Source organism: Cyprinus carpio, chromosome A3, assembly GCF_018340385.1.
Source record: "Cyprinus carpio isolate SPL01 chromosome A3, ASM1834038v1, whole genome shotgun sequence".
Lineage (NCBI taxonomy): Eukaryota > Metazoa > Chordata > Actinopteri > Cypriniformes > Cyprinidae > Cyprinus > Cyprinus carpio.
In genome coordinates, this window is record NC_056574.1 from 36,122,597 (window position 1) to 36,134,616 (window position 12,020).

At 38.6% G+C, this 12,020-nt stretch overlaps 1 pseudogene; it reads right to left on the reverse strand.

The window, feature by feature from the left end:
* Positions 1-4,337: 4,337 nt before the first annotated feature.
* LOC109083321 lies at positions 4,338-11,115 on the reverse strand (annotated as a pseudogene).
* Between the last annotated feature and the right edge of the window lie 905 nt (positions 11,116-12,020).

Consider the following 12,020-nt stretch of genomic DNA (forward strand, 5'->3'; position numbering starts at 1 on the left):
TTCAATTTCTTAGTAAAAGAGGATACTCTAGCTCTGAGTTACGCTGAGAATGTTCCGTAGCTAAAGCTAAACCAAATTCTTTGTGGCAGCAGTTAATGCCTTTCATATTGTTCTTGCGAATACATTATCCTAGTACCTTTTTACATTCTTCGATTGCCAATACTTTTACCTGGATCAATACCAAATTTCTTTATCAAATCCAATCTGACTGACTCTGTCACTATTGAGTCCATGTGCTCTCCTAACAATGATTTGAACTCACTGTCTGTCCATAAAGGAGTAGCTAGTCCACCTTTCTCAGTTGTTGAAATCAGATTAGCATTCCTTCTCAACATTTTGTAAAGTCTTTCTGACATAACAGGACACTTCTAAAACTTCCCTGGCAAGCAGAGGATACACTTGTTAACACAAACTTCTAGCACTTTACGCTAAACTTCCCTGCCGAGACAGAAGGTAACACAAACTTCTAGCACTTTATGCTAAACTTCCCTGCCGAGACAGAGGGTAACACAATATTAGCACATGATGCTAATCTTCCCTGCTTAAACAGAGGATATTTTCATCTCTAAAATAAATTGTTTAGAGGGTAACTTAGTTAACCAAACCCTGCAGCTATCTGTTAACTCTTCTCTGGTGGCGCAGAGGATACTTGTCTTAAAGGTTCTTTTGGATAGAGTTACACTCACCAACCCTTGGTTGTACAGAAAGATTCAGTCTGGAACGAAGTCAGACGGTTCGCAGCACGACGCCCGCGGCGACGATCATCGTGTCAGGACCACTGCCCACGTATCGACGAGGACACGAAAGGTTCAGTAGACTTTTTGCTCTAAATGAATGGTTATTGTCATGGTGTAAAAGAACAGAAACTGCTCTTTGTTAATAATTGGAATCTTTTCTGGGAGCGACCTAGGCTTTTTCGCGCTGATGGCCTGCACCCCAGCAGAGTGGGAGCAGGACTCCTGTCGGACAACATCTCCAGGACTCTACGCTCCATTTGACTAGTAAGCCAATTTTCAAATAACTGCTATGATGGCTTTTGTTCTACCCACTTAAATGATAGAAGTACTTGGCACTGTCCAATCTACTAAGACTGTGTCTGTTCCCCGAAAAGTGAGGTCAAAATATAAATTTAATGTAGGATCTAGAAAAAATCTTATCGTGATTAAACCAGAAAAACATAAAATAAATGAACAAAAACAATTTTTAAAGTTTGGGCTCATAAACATTAGATCACTCACACCCAAAGCAGTTATTGTAAATGAAATGATCACAGATAATAGTTTTGATGTACTCTGCTTGACTGAAACCTGGCTAAAACCAAATGATTATATTGGTCTAAATGAGTCTACTCCACCAAACTACTGTTATAAACATGAGCCCCGTCAGACTGGTCGTGGGGGAGGTGTGGGAACAATATATAGTGATATTCTCAATGTTACCCAGAAAACAGGATACAGGTTTAAATCATTTGAAATACTTCTGCTTAATGTTACACTGTCAGATATGCAAAAGAAATCTATTGTATTTCTTTCTCTGGCTACTGTGTATAGACCACCAGGGCCATATACAGAATTCCTAAAAGAATTTGGAGATTTCCTCTCAGACCTGTTGGTTACCGCTGATAAAGTGCTAATTTTCGGAGATTTTAACATTCACATTGATAATACAACTGATGCATTAGGGACTTGCGTTTACTAACTTATTAAACTGCTTTGGAGTAAAGCAAAATGTCACCGGGCCCACTCATCGTTTTAATCATACGCTAGATTTAATTATATCGCATGGAATCGATCTTACTGACATAGATATCGTACCTCAAAGTGATGATGTTACTGACCATTTCCTTGTATCGTGCATTTTGCGTATTGATGACAATAACTATATAGCTTCGCGTTATCGTCCGGGCAGAACTATTGTTCCAGCCACCAAAGACAGATTCGCAAATAACCTGCCTGACTTATCTCAACTGCTCTGTGTACCCATTAATACGCTTGAACTAGAAAAAATGACTGGCAACATGGGCACTATCTTCTCTAATACATTAGAAGCTGTTGCCCCCATCAAATTGAAAAAGGTTAGAGAAAAACGTACTGTGCCATGGTACAACAGTAATACCCACGCTCTCAAGAAAGAAACTCGTAGTCTTGAGTGCAAATGGAGAAAAAACGAACTTGGAAGTTTTTAGAATTGCGTGAAAAAACAGTATGTCCAGCTATAGACAGGCTCTAAAAAACTGCCAGGGCCGAGCATATCCACAAACTCATAGAAAACAACCAAAACAATCCAAGGTTTTTATTTAGCACAGTGGCTAGATTAACAAATAACCAGACGCCACCCGATCTAAATATTCCCCCACAGTTAAATAGTAATGACTTTATGAATTTCTTCACTGATAAAATAGATAACATCAGAAATACAATAACAAATGTAGATTCCACAGCATCTAATACTTTAGTTTTATCAATCGCACCCAAAGATAAACTGCAGTGCTTTACAACTATAGGACAGGAAGAGCTAAATAAACTTATCACTGCATCTAAACCAACAACATGTTTATTAGATCCTGTACCCACTAAATTACTGAAAGAGTTGTTACCTGTAGCAGAAAAAACCGCTTCTCAATATTATTAACTCGTCCTTATCTTTAGGTCACGTCCCAAAACCATTCAAGCTGGCAGTTATTAAGCCTCTTATTAAGAAACCACAACTAGATCCTAGTGAACTGGCAAATTACAGAACCATTTCAAATCTTCCCTTTATGTCTAAAATTTAGAAAAAGTTGTGTCTGCTCAATTGTACTCCTACCTGCAAAAAAAATGATCTCTATGAAGAATTTCAGTTAGGTTTCAGGCCCCATCATAGCACAGAAACTGCACTTGTTAAAAATTACAAATGACTTGCTTCTTGCATCAGACCAAAGCTACATCTCATTGCTAGTATCACTTGATCTTAGTGCTGCGTTCGACACCATAGATCACCACATACTCATAGATAGATTACAAAACTATACAGGTATCCAAGAGCAGGCTTTAAGATGGTTTAGATCCTACCTGTCCGATCGCTACCACTTTGTTTATCTAAATGGGGAGTCATCTCATTTATCACCAGTAAAATATGGAGTGCCACAAGGATCTGTCCTAGGTCCTCTGCTATTTTCAATATACATGTTGCCCCTTGGTAATATCATTAGAAATTACAGGATTAGTTTCCACTGTTATGCTGATGATACTCAACTATATATCTCAACAAGACCAGGTGAAACTTCAAAATTATCTAAGCTAACAGAGTGTGTTAAAAATGTAAAAGATTGGATGACCAATAATTTTCTCCTATTAAATACAGATAAGACAGAGATATTACTTATTGGACCAGAAAACATTACACAGAATCTCGTAGATTACAATTTGCAATTAGACGGATGTACTGTTACTTCCTCTACAGTCAAAAATCTGGGTGTTATATTAGACAGTAACTTGTCTTTTGAAAATCATATTTCCCATGTTACAAAAACAGCATTCTTCCATCTTAGAAACATTGCCAAGCTACGAAACATGTTACCTGTTCCTGATGCAGAAAAGCTAGTTCATGCATTCATGACCTCTAGACTGTACTATTGTAATGCACTTCTAGGTGGTTGTCCTGCATCCTCAATAAACAAGCTACAGGTAGTCCAAAATGCAGCGGCTAGAGTCCTTACCAGGTCAAGAAAATATGATCATATTACCCCAATTTTACAGTCTCTGCACTGGCTACCTATTAATTTCCGTATCAGTTACAAAATATTATTACTTACTTATAAGGCCCTTAATGGCTTAGCTCCTGCGTACCTAACTAGTCTTCTACCACGCTACAATCCATCACGCTCCCTAAGGTCACAAAACGCTGGACTTTTGATAGTACCTAGGATAGCAAAGTCCACTAAAGGAGGTAGAGCTTTTTCGCATTTGGCTCCCAAACTCTGGAATAGCCTTCCTGATAATGTTCGGGGTTGAGACACACTTCCTCTGTTTAAATCTAGATTAAAAACACACCTTTTTGGCCAAGCATTCAAATAATGCATCTTATAATTTTGGACTGCAGTTATATCTGATCAAATGCACATTATTATTCTTTAACTTGGGTTAAACTAATTAATTTTACTTGGCTGGAACAGCATCTACGCTAATTATGTCTTTATTTGTTTCTCTGTTTTGACAAGGAATTTACATCCCGTGGTAACTAGGATTTACACAAGCTCCAGTCTGGATCCAGAACACCTGAGAAGAGATGATGCCGACCCCTCAGAGGACCTCAGATGATGCTAACCCAGAGAAAACATACAGAACTACCACATTTTGCTTTAAGTTTGATTGCATAATTGCTGTTAATAGTGTTAATCGTCTGTTTATTTACGTCTTTTATTGATTTTTCTTAACATTTCTGCCGTATACACATAAACTGACAGTCATCACTGATAAGCTACTACTAAATATTGTAGAAACTTAATTTTCTGTAAAGTTGCTTTGCAATGATTTGTATCGTAAAAAGCGCTATACAAATAAACTTGAATTGAATTGAATCTTTGTTGAGCTTGAAGTTTCAATCTGGATTCAAGTGAGAAGCTCTATCCGGGTCACGGCGCCAAAACTGTCGGAAACTCAGAAGCGAAGACCAGGAGACTCTTGGGTAATCTTCAGCAGAATTCTTTATTGAGAACGCTATGCTTAGCGCTACAGTCATCAAAAGTCTAACCAAAGCAGTGATACTTTGGAGTTTATATCCATTTCAAGGGGGGGGGATACATAGAGGTGGAGACAATTTAAACAAAGCAAGCAAATGGAATCAGGAAAGTGCCAGACACTGGCATTTTCCCAGCCTTGATCTCATAAGCATAACAGTGTCATTCAAATGCAGAGGTGCCTGACAGTATCGCCCATACCTTCACATTATCATAGAAACAAAGGCACAGCTGTGCCTTGAGTTTATGGTCAGGAATAGCAAACAAAAGGTCAATGTCTCAGAAACCTGGGCTGCTTGACTTGATCATCTCAGAATGTCATCATCTTAACCTCAAAATGTAAAAAAGACAATGTACATACTATTACATTGGAACCTAGATTTAACATTTTATAAATTTGTAATCCCACAAGCTCTTGTCACTTTCCACTGGGAAGAAACTCCCAATCCCCATCGAGTCAGGACACCTTTGGAATTCATGTGATCGCGACTCCTAAACCACCGAACCTCCAAACCTTCAAGACTTTGCATCCAGACGCTCATTCCAAGCCAAGGAAATGCAAGTATCATACATTTAACTAAACGGTTTAGTATAAGCTATAGACCCCGTTATAAACGGCACTGGTTTTACTCAGGTGGTTAACAGACTCTTTCCATGGCTTCATTCTCTGGTTTTCCTGATGGTATCATCCATCAAATCTCATTTGCCCTTTCCACTGTATGAGTGATTGTATGTATGTATATTTGTTTGTTTGTTTATTAGACTAGCTTGCGTTAGTGTTACATGCTCTAATGCACTCCCATGCCCTCTGCCCAAAGTTTCACCCTGTAGGGCCCACTCCAGGAATATCCGGTAGGACACCAACCTATTTTGACTGAGAAGACAGCATCAGGCTAAGTACAGGCATAAATTCAGGAGTGATGATATTACTGCGCCAAAGACGAAGTGCTGCGAAGTGCTCTTCCGCCATATATTATAGTTATCATTTTTTATCCGCTTAGAAAATCACATTTTATTTTGTCACCATACTTACTCGTGTAACTACTCATGTAACAGTCTTTAAATAGGGAAAACATGGAAGTGTTTGGTGGCTTCTAAATTCATCCCTGTTTGGATCCTAAGAAATTGATGTTACTAAGCTAAATGCTAGCATAGTGGTGCCGCACACTACAGTGATTAAGTGCACGCACTGAGACGGGAGAGGTACGTATCAACTCATCTAAGTGGAGGGAAGAACATAGTGGAATATGGAAAAACTGTGGCGTTTTCCTTTAAAAAGTCTTTAATTTAGTTGTATCAAATTTAAGGAATTAAAGAGTCTTAAATTGTACAATAAAGTCTTAATTATAATTTCAGGAGGTCTTAAATTTGGGGACGGAAAGAACAGAATTGCGATATGGCTGAATGTGAAGAATAAACTTCAAAAGGATAATGTTATGATTTCACTGAATAAACACGAGCTGCACGTTCAAAGTCCAGTGCTGCGTTCTGCTGTTACCAGGGAAGCTTTCTACTACATGTTTACCAAATGCTCCACCTGCTAGCAGAGAATGAATGAGCATTTTCAATAAAACTGTTGTATTTACAGAGTTCAGATCAATGTGAAAATCCACCCATTTGTATGCGATATGTATGGTCTGTAATAATAATAATAATAATAATAATGTAATTGTTGTTTTAATGATATGCGATTTTATATTATGAGTATGTTGCGAAAAGCAAACAAAACACACCTACAGAGTGCACGCATACATTAGGTGATGAAGTCTTGTAGGTTAGACTAGTGCGCGTGCGTATTTAGAGTGCGTTCACTGCATGAACCAGTCTAATAAATGCATTAAGAATGATCACATAATTAAAGATATGGGGCTGAAAATTTATATAATTTCATATAGTTTATATCACGTGTAGAGTGCCATTTTTTTCTCTCAAAGTAAGCATGATTACAAATGTGATATTGATTTTATACAACAGTTCAATAAACAAATAGTTAATATTAAGAGACTTACGTTTTAAGCACCATATTTCCTGTTTTGCTCTATTTCTCCAACAAAAATCATTTCAAACAGCCACAGCGCTGTTTTGCATCTCTGAGTAACAGGACACTTTTGTTCCTGAATGAATCAACCGTTTAAATGATTCGGTTCAAACGCAATGACTCACTTATTACCAGTGACTTGCTGCCCCCTACTGGCGGTTTTAATTTCACATTTAATGTACCTTTTCATTTTTTTTTTAATAATTTCAAACATCAGTTTTCAATGTTTTATGTTTAAAATATCAAAACATTATTTATCCATTTGTAAATGCAGGTTAAAGTATTTAATGTCCATCAGAGCTGCATTAAATAGTGTGTAAATGCATCTAAATGACACCTCTAATAAAGCTTCTGTGTTACCTCTGCATTGCAAAGATACATTTTGTTAATACTGATTTAATTTGCTTGGTAACAACCCAAATGCAAGAATTGACTTAAAAGATGGTGCACACTTGGCTTAAAGGTAAAAATGCCCATAAAACTTAATGGAAATTATTAATTTCTATTACTGCTGTGAACTGACCACACAGAATATGAAGAATATCAAAAAATTCAGGAGTCAGCTGTCAATAGTCAGCAAAATATCATCTAATTATCGTTATAGATCAAATATGAGAATAGAGATATTTTTTTTTGTAAATATCGCACACCCCTAATTTTTTAATTTATATAATAATTTATTGAAAATAATTGTTTAAATTAATATAATAAATACTTTTGACTGTAAAAAGGCTGAAATGTAAAGTTTATAATTTTCTAAAACTTTGCTTTTGTGAAAACTTGTATCTGAACTGTAAATTATGCTTTTTACAGTTTAATATGGTACTATAGACATTGCCCTACCGCGCACATATGGTATTAATTTTATTTGTGCAGGTCTTAAAGCCCATGTTGCAGGTTAACCACCACTGTCGATTAATGGGTACATAAATCACTCAAGATATGTATATCATTTTTAAAATGTCTCAAAAATGGTCTTAAAGACCAGTTTTTTACGTTTTTGGTATTAACGTTTTTTTTACGCAATTCGGTGATGACGTCACATGTAGCCTCAGCCTAGTAAAATTAAAAACAACCTAATAACAATCGCGTTCCAGGCAACCCGTAACCCGTGTTTTTGCAACCTTAAACCCGTGAAAGTGCACTGGAACGGCAGTCAAACCCGTGACTTCCCACCCGTGAACTCGTATTAGATCGATGTACTCCGAGTTCCGACGTCACACAGGACGCGAAAAAACAATGACAGCCCCTACGGATAATACTGCCTACGGACGCAGTGTTTATGCAAGTTGAAAAAACGATTTTAGGACAATGTAATGTTGCGATAAAAACTGGGATGAGGAAGAGGTGGCAAGAGCCAACATGTATGATGGCCCGCAGCCATATAATTTCGAACCAGCCAGACATGAGAGGGCAAATGAGGAATTGCCAAGAGCTGATGGCCGTCAAAGCCAATTAAATGCATGGTCCGAGGAGAATGAGTGGAGAGTTGGTGAAGTGTCCTGGTGAGTTGCTATAATTTAGCAACGCAGCAATGAGCACTGGAGCTAGTCTACGAGCAGGAGTGCACAAGAACACAACACACACACACACACACACACACACACACATATATATATATATATATATATTTTTTTTTTACTGTCATTGGATAGCACCGAGTGAAAAATCAACGTTTTCTTTATATCTAGTGGCAGTGATCATGACGTTAGTTCAGATAAGTTACCGGTAACCTTTGTCATAGTGTCGTAGTACTGGTAAACTTCGTCTTTGTCATCTAGAAATAGAAGGCATCATGCTAGCTATATGGACGTTTCTAAGTGTTTATCTCATCCTCCGGTGAAAATGTTGTTGCAAACATAGCCACGTGTCTGTCGCTGTGTTTGGTTGGTGCTTGTGTGGGCGGTGGTGTCCCATGGAAACTGCCTTGGAAAGCTGGTGCTGTAGGGAAGTGAGTGCGTTTTGGTCGCTGTTGGTCGATATCTATCTATATATCTAGTCTATCTAACTATCTATCTATATCTATGTATTTATCTATTTATCTATAATCTGCGCTATCTGAATACTCTCGTCTACTACTCGTCTCTCTAGTCACTCTCAATGCTCTCAAGACGGGCTTTGGTAAATTCTCTCCCCAACGTGACGTAATGCAATGCATTGTGGGGGAAAGGAGAATCGTTGCAAACCGCTGTAAGATAGTACCTACTTTTTCGGATTTTATTCCATTTTGTGATACCCAACAACATAAAATACAATGGACACCAGTTTAAATGTTTATTACCAACAAGCAAATTGCACAAATTCGTTGAAAAATTTACCCTGCAACACGGCCTTTAAGTCTTAAATTTGAGTTTAAAAATCCTGCAGAAACCCTGTTTACAACATTTATGGTTTACATTTACCTACTTTTATTTATCAGGGCGAAGCAAATGACGAAGACACCCTCTCTGTGTTCTGAAACCTTTGCTGAGGTGAATGCATTTGACTATTTATTTTTATGGCACACATTTGAATGTCACACAAATGTGACTGGCCCTTATCTCTTTTATTAAAGGATTTTTCACAACCTGTCCCAGAATCTGAGGCCTCTACCTCAATGGGCTTCAGAAGGAATGTGAACAAGGTCATGCTTTAAACCTTTCACATAGATTACAGCCAGTCCTGTACCTGTATTAAGTCATGCCATTTGTGATTTGACTTGCCTTAAAACTTTTTTTTGTGATGGAATTATGTTTCAGGTGGAAACTGACTCAGTCAGGGCCATTTACAAAAGGAGCCTAGAATTGGACTGCACACTGAAGGAGCTGGACTGTGAGCTGAGGAGCCTCCAAATTAAAAAAAAGAAATAAATGGAGATCAAACAGCTGTAAAAACTGATCTCAGTATGTGAACTTACTAAACCAAGCAACACTAGTATGAACACTGAATACTTAATGCAACTTTCTTTTAGTCCTTCCCTAGCCACATAAACAATAAAACCATTTGAGACCTATCTGCAGTCTCAATGTGCTTTTATTAAGTAAAATATCGTATGGTGATTGCATCTCTGACTGCTGCGCCAGCTGGGAGGTCAAGTGTGATGGGGTCAATTTCATCAGGGACAAGCTGGTTTTGTGGTGGTACTCGCTCCTTTCTGATAGTGGTTATATTGTGCAGAATGGCACATGCAGCCACTATCTGTGATGCCCACTCTGGTGACACCCTTAACCACCGAAGGCAGTTGAAACGTGCCTTTAGGATGCCAAAGGTCATCTCGATCTTGACCCTGTTTTTACTGAGGGTCACACTGAAACGGTTTTGTAGCCTTGTCTAAGGGACACGACTGGGGGTTAGTAAAAATCTCTGGCATGCATAACCCCTGTCTCCTACCAACAGGCCATCAAAAAGGCCCGTCACAGAACAGAAAAGGGGAACACTGTATAAGTTAATTTAAAATGAACACTTTAAATTCTTTTGTATTGTTCCAAATTTAACTTGCCTTCCTCAAAGCGCTGACACAGCACAGACTCACAGAAAATTTGCCAGACAATTAGGCATCCAAGCTTGTGATCATGCATTCATGATCACAAATCATCTGCAGATAAAACGTACAGTAGATCATTATGTTTTAATGATTCATCTCACTGAAAATTAAAATCATCTTGCATCTGTAGTACACCTACCTGAACATTGAGGCTGTGAAAGGACTTTCTATTCACATAATCTGCCTCATGTTCTCCAAGATCTGTGCAGATTGCAACATGTATGCAGTCTATTGCTCCAATGACTCTAGGGAATCCTAGCATAAGATTATAAATATTAAAATAAAAAAGATTTTCAATAATATTAACATATTGTATAATTTAAGGGGTCTAAGTGTAATCCACTTTTTTGGGGAGAAAAAAAAAAGTGAATGTGTAAAAGTAAATCTGTGCATGTGATGTCACCCTATCAATTTTACCGGCAATTTTATAAAAGCCCTCTTTTATGGACATGTTCGATAAACACTACAAAGCTATTCATGTACCCCTGCAGTGCGAGGACCACCTTGCAACTGGTTCGACAAACCGTGTTTTTCCCAAGGTTCTCTGCATCACCGACTGCATATAAGTACGTACCACTTGCAAAAAAATGCAACGCAATACATACCGTTTACGGTACAGTAAGGGCATGACATCAATGTGTCACATTTGTTATGTGTGGCTCAAGAAGTTGGCAAATATAAGAGATTCCTTCTGCAGAGAACCTGTATCTTTCATACAAGTAAGTATCAGGAAAAGCTAGGGGATTTTGTCTGTCCCTAAAAACTCTCTCTACGAAGTGCTCTTCTAACAATTTGTGTGGAGATGTCCACAGGATTTGGTAGAAAAGGTGAAGCCATTGCAACAGACACTGGGATGGGTGACGTCACCTACAGTATAGGTTTCTTTGATCACAGCTAATTGGTCAAATTTCAGTTTGAGATCTTGAATCCAGAACATAACCTGCCCCGGAGCAGGTTAGCGGTGCAGCATAAGATACCATGGCAACAAATTATGTTTTATTAACAAGGTTCGGGAGGAGCACGATCAGATAATCAACCAATTTGGCTCAGGTGCAACTCGTTTAGCTAACCATCTTAACTAGCACAATACGTGTATATAAATGCAGCCTACTTACCTCTATCCTGTGACAGTTTTCCGGCATTTGGTTTTGCTCCTATGGCCTTAAGATCACAGACTTAATTTTTTCCGTACAAAGACGAGACCTGTACTGGGAATTTTTTCGTATGCTCCGTCGCAACCTGCCGGCCCTAGGCTCACTCCTTTTCCGTCAGTCACTGCCGCCGAGCACCAGGATTCATCGCAGCCGCCACTCTGCTCGACCAGCCACACACTCTCCACACCGCCGAGGCTGAACCTCGCCTCAACCGGCGAGACTTCCAACTTCTTCCCTGACATCCCCGTATCATTCAGCCATGCAAATATATTATCCGATCGGAAAGTGGATAGTGTTTAAGCCTGAAGCAAACACTGATTTATTCAGACAAATCATTCTCGCAGAGGGTAAACAAAGCGGATCTGTACAATCTATTCAAATGAGCCAGGGTCGTGCCCCAGTTCTCACCGCAGCAAAACCTCATTCGCTTCCCGCTTCGGCTCAACTTTTCACCGCATGTAGCCAGGCCTCCAGCTTGTGTAGCCATAGACATAAATACTATTATTACTTATGCTTGTAGCAGTCACTAGCGTGAGGCTGCTTCTGCTAACGGCGCAGGCCATGTTGCAAATTAATTTTTTTGGGTAA